At 37.2% G+C, this 19,935-nt stretch overlaps 1 protein-coding gene across 6 annotated transcripts in view; it reads left to right on the forward strand.

Moving 5' to 3' along the window:
* Positions 1-8,851: 8,851 nt before the first annotated feature.
* The window catches only part of LOC112462028 (Down syndrome cell adhesion molecule-like protein Dscam2), a 98,818-nt gene continuing 87,734 nt past the window's right edge, over positions 8,852-19,935 (forward strand). For all 6 annotated transcript variants that reach the window (XR_003041615.1, XM_025027541.1, XM_025027537.1 and 3 more), the window contains exon 1: positions 8,852-8,921. The gene's annotated coding sequence lies outside the window, so the exon portion shown is untranslated. The remainder of the gene's footprint in view (positions 8,922-19,935) is intronic.

Raw genomic sequence — 19,935 nt, forward strand, 5'->3', positions numbered from 1 at the left:
GCTCTCGTGTCTGCGAATATCCGCATTGACGAGGGATTGGAATGAATGAATTCTTTCTTCTTGATCTTTTTTTCTTTTACGGGGATTATAAAAATGAAAAATTTTTCGCGCGAGAGAAAGAAGTTTCCGCAGCAAAGGGCCTTCTGATTTGCGAGTTGATTACGAAATGAAATAAATCTACTTCTCAAGCTGATGATTGCTAAAAATTAATTGATTAATCGCTGAAAACGAATAGAAAATTTATTTAAGAAATGTTATATCGATTGCTGTTGTTGTTGGTGTTGGTGTACATGACCTCGATAACGAGAAACACCACGATCAAAATAAGTAACGAAACAATAGGGATGTGGAGGAAGATACGCATCCGTTCTCCTAATTAACGTACTTTATTTCATACCGTTCAATCGAAGTTTGATATCATCACTTCAGCGATGCTGTCCTCTCCGTAGTAATACGTTTCGTTTCGTTAATTGGAACACTTCTGTTTCTTTTTCTATTTCTTTCATAAAACGCAAATTTCTCTTGTCGATTTCGCGATCAGTAATGTCGCGGGTTTGCGCCTTTTCGTGCTTAAACGTGTGCTACATACATGCTACAGAGCATGCGAAAGACACAGTAGAGGTACATTGTAGCGTTTTGACTCTTCGATCGTTCACGTAGTCATCTCAGAGTATAGACAGACGAGCTTGTAAATAGTCACCGAATGTTATACGATTACAAAATAACGATTAATTACGACACGGTGAAACGCCGCGGAGGGGGTATTTCTCTCGCGAAGTCGAACCCTTCGTGTTACCAAGCGCCTACCATTATACGATTAGCGTGTTGCTCTGAACAGAGAATGGACCTCGCGTGCAAGTCGTTAAAGTTAGAATACCTCGATTTTCGAGACGGATCAAAGTTAAGCGAGACGCGAAACCTTGGCCAAAAGATAAACGGAGCGTCTTCGGTAAACCGTAAAGAAAAATAAAAGAGTGCCAACGCGAGACGTACGAAATTTCAAAGTCCACTTCTCTTTTCGGATCACGGGAGAGTAGCGTGTGCATATTTACCTGTGTACTAATAAGCATACCGTAAACAAAAAAAAATTATTTCCAACGAAAAATATTGAAGGAACGGGATCGTTGCAACATTTACGCGTATAGATAGCTCGCGGAGTAGGTTTAAAAACAAAAAGGGTATCGAACGATGGAGTTATAAGTGAGCGAGAGAAAGAGAAAGAGAGAGTGAGAGAGAATGAGCGAGAGCGAGCGAGAGTTGTGAAATTGGAAGAAGAAAGGAAGGAAAGATAGAGGGTTGACTGGACAAGTAACATACTCCATGCCTTATAATAATAGGTAATAAAATATGCGCAAGCATAAATAGATCTATTTAATTAGCGAGTTAAGAATTAGAGAGATCGTATTGTTCTGGCGCACCTGGCGATGGGAACTAGATTTTTAAGAACAGAATGGAAACAAATTTTTATTCGTCGTAAAACAGCGTACAGATAAAAAGAGCTTCGTGAGATTTAAGAAATTTTTGAGCGGCGTCTTGAATTCCCACCGCTCCGTGCGCGTCTTTGTAAATGACAAATGAACGCTAATCGAAATATTTGGGCGAACAAAGGCGCACGATGATCGAAACGAACGAGTTTTCTATACAGATTATATTCCACGTACATCCTGCAAATTCGTTACATTTTCATGTATGCTAAATCGCGCGCGAGCGGTACATTTTTACACGAACGTACAATAATTTGAGAACAGATAAGATGAATAAAAGCGGAGGAGTCAAGAATAAAAATGACGAAAATTGGCGATATTTGTTTCATTCGTCGTGCGCTTTCGTTTCTTTCAATTGTAGTGAGTAGTGAGCATCCCTAAGCGTAGTAGGGAAAGTGATGCCGCTAAGTCGAACGATGCTGCGTGATTTGGTGTAGTTTTTAATCGCTTTCTACGAGCCAGGAACGAAGTAATCGCGGATGGGGAAGGACCTCGAGTTAGGACTACATATCGTAGTTTTGTGGCTTGTATGCTTTGTATCATTTTTTTTTGCAGTCCCGTTTTATTTCGACTATTAAATTCTTCGTCAATCGTTTGCATTTGCATACTCGCATATTACACTTCTTCATTAGAAATTAGATTTAGTATAGGTGATATTAGTATTTTTCCAATTAAACGTCAAAATTTCCACGATGCAACGATGCTCTTGGGTTATGGAATAATGGGGGAATCGTGATTGCAGTGCAAATGTTTTTCGATTGTGATTGACGTTGCATCTTTTGAATTAGCAACGAAGTTTTAGGAATCAGCGACGAATGTCACTATAGTTGGTATGGGTATTATGATTTCTCCTCCTATATATACACGCGCAACATCAATTACGAGCAATTTGCCCAAAGATAATCGCATCTCTTATGGTTACCGTGTAATAAAACACTCATCGAGCGCTTTATCCCGTATAGGTAACGCGTAGTCCCTGAAAGCTGTGAAAACGATAGCGAAGCAATCGATCGTTAATATTTATTTAGACGCGCGATTCATAATAGGCAGTAAGTTATCCTGGAGACGGATGTTTTTTTTTGTCGAACCTTATTTCGTTGAATATTAACCCTTATAATTAATGATTTACTTACAGAGTGGAAGAAAGGCTGGCAGACCTTGTATGTGGTAATAATGGATTTATATTTATGCAAATCTCTCGCAATATTTATCTGAATATTGCAAGCTTTGTATTTATGTTATTTATATATTTATATATACATATATATATCAGTGCTTATATGAATATAGGAAGATGAAAATTAATTGGTAAAATAATTTTAAATGGATATTTTTGTTTTGTGAAAGGTCCAGTCAGAGTTTTCTTACACTGTCTAGGGCTGAAGCCCTTGTCTAGACTATTTCATACTCGTAGCATCGGCGAACAAGTTTCTGGGAATTCTTTGAGAAACGGCGAAACACAGTCATAATATCGTTATTAGAAGATTTCTTTTAAAGAATTGGGAATTCATTGGACAATTTTGTGCGCAATTTGAATTAGTTTCTAAAAAGAGATTTCCACAGAAACTACTCGCCAGGAAAAGTAGCGTCACGTGGTAATACTTTTAATTTGCACCAGGTGTATCCATCTTGCTCGTCAATTTGATTTAACAGATTAACAGAAATTCTATAATTGCAAAAATTATAAAATAATTACAAATTATTTACAAAAATGATACATATATGTCTAGCGAAATGTTTATTTTTAAATCGCTTTAATTTAATTTAATACTCTTCGACACTTGAAGAAATCCCTGAAAAAACATTACGAGCATCACTTTTCAATCTAGGAATTGATACGGGAGACTATTCATCCAACAAATTATGTGATATATGTTTTCAACGCTTTTTCAGGGATTGCTCTAGTTAGATAAGTGGTGAAAGGTGAATGCAATTTATATGCATTATAATTCTTAGAGTATAACGGTAGATTACGATGAAAAGTATACCGCTGAGCGGCTAGTGAGACATATTTATGCAATAATAGAGTGATAAGTAGAAAAAAAGTGCATAAGAGAATATTCACGCGCGAATGTCTCGAAAGAGTTATTCTGACAGCGATCGTGATCCCACGTGACGCGAAGCTTTCCTTGGAAACCGTTGGCAATATCGTCGAGGGAACTGCGAAGATCGAGATCGGGAATATATATCCTCGATTTTCGAGAAATATTCCCGCGATTGTGATACGCTATAATAATCGTCAGACGTCTTTATCCGTTTAAGCGCGGCTTATTGTTCTGATTTGTTGTGTCATTTCGAACTTCTGTGTTATTTTTAATAAATCCATCAATTATTTTGTTTCTATGTCTATCTTTATTTCCGTTCGATCCCGGATTTTCGGTTCCTCTGTATTTTTTCTTCTGTTTTTAGCTTTTGTAATTTATTTTACGAAAACAAATATGGCTAAAGTAAGAGCTATCTGTCTCTCGCAAATATTATATTACAATAGACAGATGGATGTAGGAAGAAAAGAAAAACTTTAGGGATTGTAAAGCCAATGTCTAATTTCGAGGACTAGGATATGCTAATTTCGCTACCTATGTTTCTATGGTAAATCTTTATATATAACTAACATACTTGTGTATATATATATAAACTAATATATATTTTCAATTTACATCTGTCTCATGATTTCGAGCAATCATTTCAAGGATTATCGCGGCACGCAGCTTGGTTCGTTCTCAGAGAGGCGTCACCTTTCAAGTCAATGCACGAAACAGCAGCAATAAGCGATACTGTTAATTAATTAGATATATAGCGTTTGTCGAAAAGCGCCAAGAAAGTGATCCAAGACGAACGGTAGACATTGCGCTTGCCGATCGGGCGCCAGCGATTCGGCAAACTTGTATAGAGACGGGAACTTTGATGCCGATTTCGTTGATTGCTATGTACGCGAACAAGATATTTGAAGCAATACCGAAAGCAGATTAAAAAGGCGGAATATAAGAACAACGAGAAAAATGTTATGGATGTTAATATTATGTGACTACAACAATACAAGTAATCTCGAAAAAAGATAATATGAAGGTGCTAAATAAGAAGTATCTTTCAAGAAATTTGCACTCGAAGAAAACTTGTCCTTAACGAAAATTCGCGACTAGCTATATTTGTTATGATTTTTTATTTTTAATATTAAAAAAGCGTTTATTCAGTGAAACCTAATTAAATTAAATTAAGTTGATTGATTAGATTAGTTTGAATTAATTTGATATAAATAATTTAATAAAAGCTAATATAAAAAGCATGCACAATCTTAAAGTAATTAAAATTAATTAAAGATAAAAGTTTTATTGGTTTATTATGTTTAATATTTGATAAAAAATTTAATTCAATCGCTAACATTTTATTAAATAAATTCCTCGGTAAAATTTTCGTTAAGGATAATCGGAAGAAAATTTCGTGAGGTATAACGTTCCGTTAGGATACATGAATTATCTTTAATAATTGCTCTCGTACAGAAACAAACGGATCATCAAAGTGTTCCGGCAAAGTTCGCCCGGCGCTCTAACGGCTTTAAATAATAATACCGTAATTGTGATAAAAATAGTTAATTAGTAGGTAAACATATACGATGTAACGATCGTCGACGCGATTACAACGACGATCCACGACGGTAGATAAGAAGCAGATTATCGCGAGTAAAATAAATGCATACAGGGATGATAAAAATATTACGTAAGACGTAAGGGATAAAAATCATTATTGCGTATAATCGACATTAAGCGATCAGATAGTTTATAACAAACCTGTAGACCAGTGATATAGGTAGAGAAGTATATATATATATTATATATATATAACATATTAACGAATATCGGACTACCACTGCGACGTAAACGAGTAAACGATGTACTTATACATATACATTAGTCAATGTTCAATGTTGAGATATTTATCTGAAATAAAATACATATACGTTGTTTACACCATATCGTCTATTATGTAAAAATATCATTTTTCTAATGTTCTAGATAAGAATGTCCTTTTTATTCTGAAACATATTTTAGGTGTCCTATAATTTGCACCAGATTTCACGATAGAATTCTATCTGTTTATAATTTTATTTGCCGCATATTTTGATGTACATTTTATATGCTGTGTGTATTTCAATATATATTTTATGTATGCATGTGTGTATTTTTGATTCTTTAAATGTTTTTTACATTGGCACACAAAATTATAAATAAAATATTTTAAATTTCAATCAATTATAGTTTATCAGCAAGCTTAAAACCTACTTTAGATATTCTATAATTCACTTCGGAATACAGATAGAATAAAATTCTATTTGTATATTCTACATCAGAATATTTAGGTACACATACGTATAAAAATCAGAATATTTACACATACACATATAAAATATATATTAAAATATTAATATACACGGCGCAATTATAAATAAAATTCTGTTCTGAATTCTGATGAGAATTAAATCCGTATAATAGCTCTCCTCTCCCTCACCAAAATTTAATTTAATAGTATTTAACGATTAATTTGATAGAATATTTAATAATATTGCAATAATATTGCAATAATACGTTTTATTCGTCTAAATACGTTTTAATATAGAAGTTTTATTATTTGAATTAATTAAACATTGCGAACTCAAACTGTTTTGTTAATTAGTAATACAAAATATTTTACTTTTATTGTACTTTAATATTATCTAGAATTTTTTTCGGAATGTATGGTTTGTGAAACGTTTAAATAACGTTAAAAAAATCGAATTTTTTTTACCATGGTAAAATATACTACCAAAAAAGAAAATAACAATATGCATGTGCCGTATAACGACTTTATTGTGGATTTCGCTATAAGTTTAAAAAAAAAGATTCATCGTAAATGGTATCTCATACAGTAAAAAACGAGCCAAATCATATAATAACCTGGATAATATTTTATGTAGTTTAAATATATGAATGTTCCTCACATTGTAAAGTGCAAGCATATTTAACAGTAAATCTAGTACAAAGTATATAGTTTACACATTATAACCAATTATACTCGATTTTAGCGCAATTGAGTATTAATATTTATCTTAAAGTATCTTAACATAAGAGATCCGTCCATACGGGAAGTTTAACCATTTGATGATCCACGGATTTATCAACAAAGCTTCTCGACCTTTTCGCGAAAACTTTCTCCTTTATGCTCCTAACTTATCCTACTCGAAATGATTTACGAGCTTACACTAATGCCACTCCCGATTTATACATATTTTCGCATACATTCACGCTACTCGAATACGTTTACAAAGCAAAAGGATAAATAGAAACACATGTCGAAGCTTTTAGGCGTGTTTATTTATCGAAAAGCGAAGTGGATTTTCAATATTTGATGAAGGGTCAAGTTGATAACTGTTACTCTAAAATTTTAATCTATTAAATATTGCAAATATTTTTATTTCATGTACAAAATGCTTTCAAAACAAATAAAAATCATAAAATAAGAGATAAAAATATTAATATTCAATGTAAATCTATATTGTAATATTTTGTAAGCACGGGCAAATTGCGTGGTAAGGTTTTTATGCATCATGGTTACTTTAATCTCTTTTATATTAACAGAAATATTAAAATACAAATATTTTCAGTAATAAAACAAAAAATAATGCAATAAATTATTATATTACAATCTACATATATGAAACAGCTGGGCATGCTTGCATTTTACGATATCGGTTATGGATACCAGTTGCGAATCAAAATCTGCACAGTCGTTTGTAAGAAAAAAAAATAAACGTATATCTGAAGTAAAGTCAATATTTCTGTCAAATCCTGAAAATGAGAGATATATGTCAGTTACTAAACATATTCGTACATATTGCAGTGTTATGCAGTCCTCGGGCGAAATTCTACATGCCTCTTGTGTTACCCAAACATAAGACCATTATATGTCGGCCCGATAGGTATTCCTGCGAACGTACGTGACGTGTATTTGCGAAAGAGGGTTCGGAAATACGCGGACAGGCTCTGGGAGTCCCGGGGAAAAGTAAGTGATACAGAAAGTTTCGGCAGCTTTCGAAAACTTTTCTAAATCGCGAGGGACTTTCGAGATCCTCAAAGTCCGAGAACCGTTGATTCCTGGGGATTTGATCTCTCCTGAAAGCTGCCGCGCGGCCCCCGGAACGTTTCCTAAATCACAAGCTAAATCTTACATCGCGCGAAATCTCTTGGAATTTATATGGCCGCCGACAATGAAATATATCGCTGAACGAAGGTAGAAAACTTTTGGAGAGTTTCGCCGACTTTTTGCCGGCACGTCGACGGGGGTTTGCCGGCCAAACGATTACTTTTATAAGAACAAAAATACTCGTAAGAACGAAGGTGGTTTTGGAGCCAGTGGAGCTATGAGAGAAAAGTGTTTAGCGCTATCCGCAGTTTAGGATATGAAATCATTCTCTATTTCTCTCATTTGGCTTTTCAGATAGCTTTTGGCAAACTTGTTCGATGTGGTCTATGAAGAATTTGGTTTTATGTCTTAATATATCTGAAACCACTTCTAGCTATCAATTTCTTTTATTTGTGGCCAACATTAAGATACGTTTATGTGAATAATGTTTGTTTGATATTGAAAAATACGTCTCTTTTTAAATTTTATAGATACAACACTCTAAAAAAAAAAAAAATTATATACGTAGATATACGAATGTATATTAAATAATTATTTAATATGTTTCTAATTAAATAGTTGCGTATTTTTAATTCTAATGACTTGTGATATTTGTTGTAAAAGCAGCTGTTCATGCTTCTAATGTTGTTATAACAGTTTCGATATTGAAAAAGCATAGTTTCATTTATTTCAATGTCGCAATTATTCCGATAGATTTTACAAAGCAACCTTTTGTGTAAATCTACATCCATATCTAGATACACTGAGAGAAAAAAAATAACCGGACAAGTTCAGTTTCGATCGTCTCTGGGTTAACGGTATGAGAGATACCAAGTATATCCTATCTTCGTGCCCTATCCTCCCCCTGCGTCCAGGTGTTACGGTGGAGGGGTTGCGCACAGGGTCGGTAGCGGTTCGTATAGGGTGACGGTGACGGTTTCGAGTGACGGTTCGGAGGACGGAGAGTGCCGAACGGAGGAGGGTTAAAGGGTGTCCGCGTCGGTGGTAGGTGGTGAGTAGGGCGGTGGGGTCGAACGCCGGTGTGCGGCGGGATCCTCTCTCTCTCTCTCTCTCTCTCTCTCTCTCTCTCTCTCTCTCTCTCTCTTTCTTTCTGTCACTCCCTCTCTCTCTCTCCCTCTCTCTCTGTGTGTCTCTCTCTCTCAACCCGGTCGGGGATGCTGGATCCACCGTCGGTGGAAACTTCAGTACGCGATCAGCCACCGACGTGTGTTTACGGTCCGAGGCTCCGGCGGAAGCGGCGAGAGAGTTGTTTGCGCTTCGGGGGTGAGAATACCTTTGTAACTTCTGTTCACCACGCCGTCGCCGCCGTCAACATCTTCATCATCACCACCACCAGAATTAGGATCGGTCCCGCGTGTTATCGCCTAGAAAATAAATCGGCAATTTTCAGGATCGTCGCCGGTTCGAATGTCACGGATCGCGAGTTTTCATCCGGGACAACGGACCGCGAAAACTGCTTTTATCAAGCGAAAATCGGCGTTGCGTTGAATTGAATTGAATTTTAGTGTAGCTAACTTTCCAGAATGTAGATGTAACAATGAATAATCGGCTTTAAAGAATGTTGATGATTTTTTCAAGTGAGTATGCTTTTGTCGAATATTAATTTAGATGCAGCGAATGACATTTTCGATATCAATATGAGAATCGTGATATTTAAAATTAGTAAAGAGGGAAAAATCTTAAAATAATATAATCGCCAGTGACTTATGCGGATTTTCATTATTTAAATGACTCTTCTAATTGTAATTCTTATTTTAATTAAGATCTGACAGTATCTCGTTTCTATAAAGGAATATGTAATTGCATTATATAAAAATAAGTGTCAGTTATCACTCACTCTTGTCACTCAGTACTCACTAATGCTGCATCTACCTTTTTATACGCTCTCATCAATGACTGACACTTTCTATAAATGCTCAAAGTTTGTTTCCACGAATTGACTATAACTCTCTAACGTTCAACGAAGGAAACGCGAACCAAAACAGTTTGCAAGCTGAAACAGTCAAAGTTTCGTTCGTCGCTTTAATTGGATACATTCCCCAGAATAACGTATGGAAATCTCGCGAACTTGCCCACAAGTTGCCGAAGTTTCGTGTTGTTTCAGTGTCAAGGACCATAGTATGCGCGTTGACCTTAAAACCGTCGGGATAACCGGAAGCGACGCCGAGAAAGCGATGGTAATGTTTTTGATTGATTTTCGTAAGAGCCAAGAAAGTTTAATCATACTTCTCGAGATGTTGACAAACTTGTAAAACAGATGCTCGCCTTTGTAATTTAACAATCTATTGAGATGAAAAGATAATCTAATGAAGAATTTTACGGAGATTTCATGGAAAAATAATTTTCTTTTATATCATGTTTGTATGGCGAATTAAAAATCATCGTCATTCGATTAGAAGATTGAACGCGAATTGAAAATGATAATCGCTAGTATTACAGTTTCGTCGCGATTAAATATCCTTAATTACATTTTCAAAGAAATGAAAATTACTACACTTACGTTTAATGCTTAAATGTGTGAGAGCATATTTATGAAATTAAAGTAATTGCCGGTATCTCGTTATCGCTTTTACAAATTTCAAATCCATTATCAAAATTGAGAGCTGATTTCCTGCCTTTCCCTGGAAGGGAAACTCCTAATTAGCGTGAATTTTGGCTGAACATGGGAAATAACCTCAAGCTATTAACGTGTTTGCTCTCGTGATTGCAATAATTGATATAAATGATTTATTTATTCATACAATACTTAATCTGGCAACAACAATTATTATTAATTCCGTGTAAAATTATTTCGTATTCAGAACGATATGAATTATTTTTGTAACAATGAAAGAAAACGAGATAACGGTTTCATTATTGAAATAAGATTTGATTGACAGATTTTTGTCGGGGACAAATTGTCGAAAATGTCACAGAGTCTGAGAAATGACAATAGCCAGAATAAAAAGTTTTTAAATTTTGTTTCGAACTAATTATTTTTTAAATCTTATTCATAATCAATTATATTTTAGGATAACCAGAACATTTGTTCGTGTAACATTCTACTTACAAAAGTTACGGTTTGAATAACATTTTAATATCAAATTGGAAAATATATGCGGTAAAGCATCCCAATCGACAATATGAATAATCTCCGAACGCGTGTCATCCAGCTTGAATGTTCTTAGGCATGCTGGAGGATTAGGCATTCGACGATCCATTCGACGGATTCGCTCAACATTTCCGACATACAGGGTCCGGGAACGGGTATAGTCGCGATACGCGGCGGGGCATTCGCGTCGGTGCTCTCAATGTCAAGGCGTTCGGCGATAGAAGTGCATCAACTAAAAGGGGTGGCCTCTCGCATCGGGGGTATCTGAGGCTCCTCGCGTAAGAACGCCAGGAACGCGATGCTCGGCACGCCGCGGCGGTAGCGTTGCCGGTGCCAATACCTGGTTTGTGGTAGAACACGTAACCGACGTTGGTGCACCGAGGGGCGGCAATGCTGGTGGTGGTGGTGGTGGTGGTGGTAGTGGTGATGGTGGTGGTGGTTGATGGCGGTGGCGTTGGCGATGTGTAAAAGTGGTAGTGGCGTAGTAGAACGAGAGTAATAGCGAGGCGCAGTGGTGGTGGTGGTGGTAGCGATAATACTAGCGGAGAACGTAGTACATAGCGTAGAGCGGCTACGACGCTATGGCCGCCCCCCCGAGTTCATGAATGAACGACCACTTCGTTCTCGCACGAGCGCTAATGGGCTCCCTTTCTCGCGCGGCGAACCGTTTACGTATTTTTGTCGATGCGACGTAACTCTCGCGGTTGAGTACACCGTCCGATTATTGCGCCCAAGGTTAATTATGCCTTTTATCTGATTTACAATCCGAGAAATGGAGCGATCTCCGCGGGAAGATTTCAGGATCCCTCGCGTGACCGATACTGAATTGAACAGTTCGGCGATCGCCGAACGCCAAGAAGAACATTTGATTTCTTCTCGAAAAGCTTTTTTCAAAATAAAAAAAAGATAGAAGAGCGTAAAAATCGTACTGTTGTAATATATTCTACATTAAATCATTGTTCTCTAAAGAATTTGATGTATTAAGCCAGTGAAAGCTCGTAATAAGTAAAAAAAAATTTATTATCCTTTAATGAAACTTTTGTCAAAGAAAGTTAACCGTCGATTAAGTGTGTACGATTCCGGGAGCATCCCCATAAAAGTTGCATTACGCCAATTCTAGTTTTCTGGTTCTGACGGCAATGTGGTAGCAAATGCGCATCTTCTATAAAGATCAAGCTGCGAGCACAATCATATATACGTTATTTCTTTCCGGAACTTCCCGACGGCGGAACTTTCATCATGATCAAGGGTGTTGACCTTTTTCTAAAGTCTGGATAGAGAAAGACGACGACGCTTCTTGCGGCGTGCCCGCGAAGCCACGACGTAACCAACTTCGCCATTATTATCCGTTGTTGTCTACACTTCCGCCCACTATATCTACTTGCAAGTGTTTTCGGGCCGTTACTAATTTCTAAAAACTGGAACATCGCCAACATTGGAATCCTCTATATTTCTCTAAGGAGAATTTACTTTCTTTGTACGATTTCTTAATTGCGATCACGTCTTTGCCGGAGAGCAGAAACAATATTCTTTTATGTAATACGTTTCCATAAGTGGAACATTACATAATTCTCGTTACATTTGAGGCAATATATAACGTGATTATTTAACGAATTAAATGATAAATTATGTGATAAACTGTGTTTTATACGTGTTTTGTATTTTGTATTTTATTCACCGCGTGTGTTATTCATGCAGCGTAATTGTTTCTCCGGTTTGTAAATACATTAAAATTTATATTATTTTATAGCGCAGTGAAAGATTGAAAAAAATTGAGGAAAAAAATTTTTACAATTGTTATAAAATATCAAACAGTTTTAGAAGTTATAACAAAATAATAGACAGAATATAATCTACGTATAACTTTATTTGGAAAAAAAAACAAAGAATTAGAATTATTATGTCAAAAAGAAATATTCATCTTTATTATTTTTTTTGCTATGTGAGAATACTTAAGATGGGTTTTATATTTCTTTACAATTATTATGAAAATAATCACGTTTGTGCACTACATTTGCACACGTTAAAATTATTTAATTATTACTACTGCTTTCGGCATTTTTCAAAGATATGTGGAAGTATAAAAGACAATATTTGGCATTATCGGAACAGAAAAGAATAGCTATTTTGTAACCGCATGTCCATAATATTCCACTTATGTTAGTAACGTATGGTTTAATGTATTTGGAAAAGCATGTCTGGATACCTGATACGTATCTTTATACTCGGTTTTAGAAAAACCGAGTCTATAATGAAGATATAAAATATTGCATATTTATGAATAATCTGGACGGCTCCACGTCGACAACACTAAATATTAAACTTGTGTTAACAATATCATATGAGATTACGGCAATAATGACGAGTGCATTAAATTAACTTCTGCGCACGGTTAATCCCGCTTTATCATCCAGCATCATGACTCATCGTGCTCCATTGTTAACGATCGCGTAATACTGTTTTATCAATAAGTCTCATCAGCAAGGAAATAGCGTAATTCCGCGCGGAGGACATCTGTATAATCCGGGCGGAATAATTAATTTCTCAGTATATGAATTAATGTAAGAGTCCATGGTCGTATATCACAAACGGCGAAATCTCCCTTCAATAGTTTTCGGACAAGAAGGATTACCAGTTAAATGAAATTTTGACTGTTGCACGATCTAATCTTGTAATATTAAGTAGTTTCAATTGCTTAATATAAATGCGATATTTACTTGAGGTTTATTTTTTAGCATTTTACGTACAAATAATTTTGAGAAATAATTGCACGTCGTACTATCGACGAGACTAACACTGCTTTGTTTTTTATAAAAGTTCTAAAATTTAAATCATGAATTTTCATTTTAAGTATAATATTCATAATTTTTGTCTCGCGGTAGCTTAATTTATAAATAATGTATAAGTTTAACATGTTCTCCCCGTTATAAATGTAATAAATTACGTTTATAACAAAAGCAAGGCAAAGTAAAACCCGTTAAAAAAAACCGCTATGCATATGTTCATGACTATATGGATCTGATTCAACCTTCCACAGCCTTATATAGATTTTTACTGCCGTTGTAGTCGTATATAAGGGCACGTATATATCGAGGGGAATTATGTAAATTTTTCTCGCAAGATTATATCTAAATGAAATACATTTGCCATATGATTCTTTCAATATCTCCCTCGATATTCTCATGCAAAGTAACTATATCAAGACTATCGACAGACTCGAGACTTAATTGAAGCGTATCTAATGCAAATTGAGGAGTTATGCTGCGTGATCTCTCGTCGAATGTTTGCTAAAGCAAAATCGACTTTGAACTCGTCGGAGAATCTCCAGTCGGGACGCATTCGGCGATACGCTCGCGCCGTATCGACAAGCGTATTCGAGAAGCTTCAAAGGCCATCTATAAAATACACGATTCCCATACCCGTCCTGGCACGTTCTCCGTATATTCATTTACGGACGTCAAATAACACTACTCGGGAACAAAGTAACAGGAGTGGGAACAAAAGTGTTGGAAGCCCCGACCGAGAGACAAAGCTCTCGGTACTTCGCCTTTTCGAAAACGTATCCGTTTGTGTGTACGTGTGTGTGTGCTGTACCTACGTCTCCCACCTCCTTCTTTTCTCCCTCATCATTCCCTCGCCGTCGATAGATCTCACTGAGGGAAGTCCTGAATTCTCGCGAGGCTCTCCCGCCGTTGAGCTACTCTCTCTCGAGAATCCTCGACCGATCGAACGTACCACTCGAACCACGGCTTCACTTCGCCTCGCATCGCGACGCATTGCATCGCGACGCGTCGCCGTCGGAAAGAACGAAGCGGCGCTGTTAGGGGGGTGAGAAAAAAAAAGTCGCCATCGGCGATGCCATGCTCGACGCCATCTGCTTCCGCGATCGTTGAAGCTCCATTGGAACTGCGCTAGGCTGGAGCAGATCCGTTTCAACGAGCTTATTAGAATTTTTCGTTTGAGATATCCACTTAATTGACGCCAGAGTCGAGGGACGGAACAAAGGGTGGAAGATGGCCGAAGAGGGGCTAGTGGCACGGCGCGAGCGAGGGTGAGCGTGAAGGGGTGCATAGGCATGGAAGAGGAGAGACGCGGGAAATGGGAGAAATGGAGAGAGCGAGAGAGGGGAGGGACAGAGAGAAGAGAGAAAGAGAGAGTCGATATGGGATGAGGGATACGAGAGAGGGAGGCGCTCCATTATCGTAATTAATACCATTACAATTAACGCGCCGGAGACGGTGGTGCGCTCGCGGGAATCAGCCTGGATTCCTTTTACGCCGCTTTTATCGCGGCCGAGCTTTTCCGGTTATATAACCAGCGGAAACCCGCTCTTCGGGAAATTCTTCGGATTTTCCCGTCGTGCCTGCGTACGTTTGCGCGCGCGCGCCCGCGCGCGTTCAGCCGTTTCGTCTCGTTTTGCGGATGTCTACCGGTTTTGTCATCGGGCGTGTCGTGTATATGCTCGGGCCGCGTACGGTACACACCGCGGGAATACCGATGTTCGCTGTTATTTGCGATAGACAATACGGACTCGTCTATACGCCGCTCGTTCGTTGTTTCCCATCGCTTTTTGTCCCGGCTTGTTTGCGATTTTTGCGTTGTACCACCGCGTGCTTCCGGCCAACAAGTATTCCCGCCATCGCGAATTGATTCTGCACGAGTAACCAGGGAAAATATAAAGAAAATCGCGTCGGACTGTTTTTCGAACGGCTTTGATTAAGATTAGCTATACATGCGAATGCACGTGCTTTCTTATTTACTCCTAACGCAGTAATTGAAAAGGAATAGAAATTCAATTAAAACATGCAGAACACACACACACACGTACTTATTTTCTCCTGTCGTTGAATTTTTCGCTTAAGAAAGAACGTTTTAATGAGTTTTCGCACGATTAATCGTTAGGTATTTGTTTTATGAAAAACTCCGCGTGCTGCATATTTTTTAATTCCTTTGTTGTAGCTATCGTTAATAAATGATGCGACACCAGATAATGCCGCTGAATTTTTCATACAGATGAAAAATCCTGAAAGCATTGCTAACCTAATACCTAAAAAAAAACTGCAAAAACTGTTTTGCGATAAATACTTTATTAGTTCATTCAAGAGAGGATCAGATAAACAGAATATATTTTCGGCATTCGTTTTTGTCATCAACTATTTCCTTTCATTCGAGGGAAAATAGAATTTTTTATCACTATTCAACAGTTAATCCAGATCCGGATTTATCGGAATGATCTCCATATGCCGATCGTAATTACGATATGAAAAAGTGTCCGCCTGTTCCCTTTTTTTTTTTTACATAACGGAACGTCGCGAATCGTAGGAAGGCGTTGAAAGCAGATAGAAGCTTTACGAGAAAGTTGGCTGCCGCGGTACTTTGACATCGTATAGAGACTAGAGACATCTCTAGAAAAGCCGGTCACATATCCTCCGGAAAACCTAATTCCCGTCATCCATTCCGCGTTCTTTGCTCTTCACATCGCCGTCTCGCGAGACCAAAGCGAGGCCGTCGTCGGCACACGTTCGACGAAAGAGAAAATGTGTAAATATTTTAATAGCGATACGTTCAATGTTTCTACAGCTTGAAATAATTTTTGCGAAGAAGAGATAATCTTTTAGACTTTAAAGTTTTCCGATAACATTTTAAATCATTTCTGGGAACTTCTTTCTGAAAACTTCTTGAAGAACTCAATTAATATATCAAGACTGTAAGATGAGTACTTTTTTAAAATTAAGATAGATTAAGATCAAAGATAATAAATGTTATCGTATATAGCCGATCGATTAATCGTGTTACTTTAGCTCATAAACAGTGACTTATATTACTTTGGTTGACTACGCGCTGACTTGTATTACTTCGGCTGACCGCGCACCGACCTGTATTACTTCGGCCGATCACGCGCTGGTTTCTATTACTTCGGTTGATCGCGCAATGATTTAGACTACTGTAAAATCATATTATATCCCTACTATTGTTCCAATTATATTATTTAATTTGATTAAGATTGTCGAAATAGTTATTACATTAGAAATCGTTGAAAATCAACTTTCAATTTCCATGTTTTAGTTTTCAATAAGCTAAAAAACCCTTTAGCGTTAAATTCACCGACAAACTTGTTTATTTCGCGTAATACATTTCGCCTCATGCGGTTTCATAGTGGCGTTTGTTGTGCCATTGGTGTGTCATTAATGCGTTTGATCAAAGCGTAACCGTTCGACACCCGCCATTATTGCACACCCTTTGGCGAAATGTTTAACGTTGTTGCAGAATTATTAGTTGCAGAATTACTTTGAAGGGAGATCGTGACGTAATCGCCTCGATAATGTTACAATTAAGTAACTCAATAATAAAGTTAATTCAAATAATTAAAATGGAAATGGAAATTGATGCGACAGACAATAATGGAAACACTTGTTGCTTCGTCAAATTCTTCCTATTGACTGGTCATGTTACTCGTTTTTTTATATTCTTTCTATAAAAACAACTTGTGTTATAAGATTTGTATTATCTACAACATACTTATGCCATTTTCAAACCTGATAAATCTTAATTTTTATTAATTTTTTCGCCAGTTGTAGATTCAGAAGCTCCGGCAATCGAGTTTTATCGTATTTGTGCGAATTATCTTACGAAAATTTCCGGTGGTGAAAGCTTTGCACATCCAGTTTTCCTTCGTCCCTAAAGGATCGAATTAAAGAAGACCGATAATCCACTTTGTCGTACGTACGATCGACTTAATACTTCCGGACCATTTAACGGAGTAATCGCCGATATGCCTTTCGTTCTCGTTTGAGTGCTCTCGCGTAGAAGAGAGAGGAACTGAAGTTCAGAATTATCTTTAAATGTGCATCACCAACTGTTTTATCCCCCGGCAAATAATGTCACGAACAATCTTTTCCTATTTCAGAGAATTTTAATTACGTACTAAGTAAACAAACGTGAAAGTTCATAACTTGCATTCGCGATAATAGCATTAAAATTCACATACCTTTGATTTTATGGAAATTTTTAATATTATTTCGAATTTTTATTACGACTAATTGTAAAACTCATTTCGCAAGTTCGCCGGATATAATCGAATATCTATCGCTAATTAATATATCGATAATATCATCGATTTTACATTGCAAATGTCAATAATATTATTAAAATATTTGGCATTGTGTGAGCAAACGTGGCTACAATGCCGCAATGCATTTTATGAATTCGACCAAGTAGGCGATAATGGAAAATAAATATCTTTATACATGTATAATCATCTCTATACAAGATACCTACATACGGTATGGTCATGTATCATAGGCGTGTCATTTCCAGGATTCGCATGTGTGGATAGCAGCCCGTATTACGTAATTCAAACCTCACAAACAGGTCACGTGAGTTACAGTTCCGTGAGTATCGGGTCGGCGTAACCAAACAGCCCGTGCTAATTACAAGGCAAATGCGTGCATAATTAAACTCGCGACATAAGCACTGAGCACGTTCGTTAATGTATTTATGGGCGTTAAGATGGCTTCGACGTGGATATCGTGCACGCATTTATGTGCGACCGTATTACTGGATGTTGGGAGTTGGTTGATCGTAAATGCTTTACATTCGAAGTATTATCTTCGTAATTTAATATAAAATCGACTAGCCTTTATTATGGTTACGACTAATGTAATTCATGTTTAGCAATTGTTAATAACATTTCACGCGAGGAGACGTTCTTTAAATTTAATTTTAAGAATCCTCCCCTTTTTAAGAACTTCAGAATCATTACATTACTACATCTTTATGCTTGTCGTTTAATGTACACTAAAAGAGGGTATTCAATATTTTTTTAAATAAATAGTTTTATTTAAAGACAAATGAACGAAAAGAGATCACGTGTTACAGGATTAAGGTTTAGGAAACGAACGTCAATGCCTAGTTCTCTCACTCCTGTATTCAGTATTATCGCTATCAGCATGTCCGCAGCTATCCGCAATGCGTGTGACGCGTCCGCACAGTGAAAGCAGTCGGCTATAATCAGGCGGTTTGTAACGAGATGCACGTGCACGGGAGCGAAACGTTCATAATCATCCGGACTGAAACGAGGTAAGCGTACCGTTAACTCGCTGCCCGTCCGTCGATTCAGATCGGAGCTTGTCGACCACGCGCGACAAACGACGAACACATAATTCCGTCGGGATGAACATCGGGGCCGCCGGCCGATCCTAGGGGAAGACGTCGAGTCGAATCGAGAGGCAATAATCCTCTGTCGCTTGAAATTGACGATTTTAAAGCGCTCAGATAATGCTTGTTGTTAGACCGTACATGTAGTTAAACGATTACGAGCGGAAATTATGGGCGGTCGGGCAATAAATGTAGTACTGAACTAGAGTTAGTAACATGTCCGAAAGCACCTCTCAACTCTCGATAAGTTCAGTTAATTTTACGACGTGACGACATTAATTTGAAGATAAGTAAAATATATTCGCGCGGCAGTTTCTAATTTCTCCGTTATAACTTATTTTGACAAAAATGTTAAGTTAAATAAGCTCCAATATCCAATAAAGTTTTTCTTGATATCAAGCAGATAGTAGTGTAAGAGTCAACAATAAAGAATTTAATTTTTGAACAGAGAAAGGAGATACTCTGTAATAAGTACTTTAAATATAATTTTGATGTTAATTATAATTAATAAAGAATCTGTATTTTTTCGTTAAATTCAGCCAAGTCTTTTATCTTTCAACTTTCGAGTTCTTGACAATTTTTGATAACGTCTTTCTTAATTTATTAACCGTCAAAAGTGTCAGAATCAGTAATGTACGACAAGTCTCGACAAGGCTCTGCCTTTACGATCGCGTTTTAAGAAAATCGGCAAGCTTGACCGGTCACGCGAAACAATTCCAGTGGTACTGGAAATAGGATCATGCTTGTCTTGAATACAAATACGAGCCGCCGAGCGCACTTTATTGCCGCACAACGACCGATGTTTTCCTCCGTGCTTTTCTAGCAAGCAGCCCATCCCCTTTCACGCCGTAAAACATGTCAATGATACATGTAACTTTCCCAGACTTGTAACGTGAGGTAATACGATTTTATAACTTGCGATACGCGAGAGAGATGCGAAAGAGGGTGACGAGAGCGGAAGGCTTGAGAAGAACGGGGAAGAAGCATCAGGATCGATGGGATTGAGGGACGCGAACGAAAAGAGACGAA

The sequence above is a fragment of the Temnothorax curvispinosus genome, unplaced genomic scaffold (genome assembly GCF_003070985.1).
Source record: "Temnothorax curvispinosus isolate PA1 unplaced genomic scaffold, ASM307098v1 QBEX01011959.1, whole genome shotgun sequence".
Lineage (NCBI taxonomy): Eukaryota > Metazoa > Arthropoda > Insecta > Hymenoptera > Formicidae > Temnothorax > Temnothorax curvispinosus.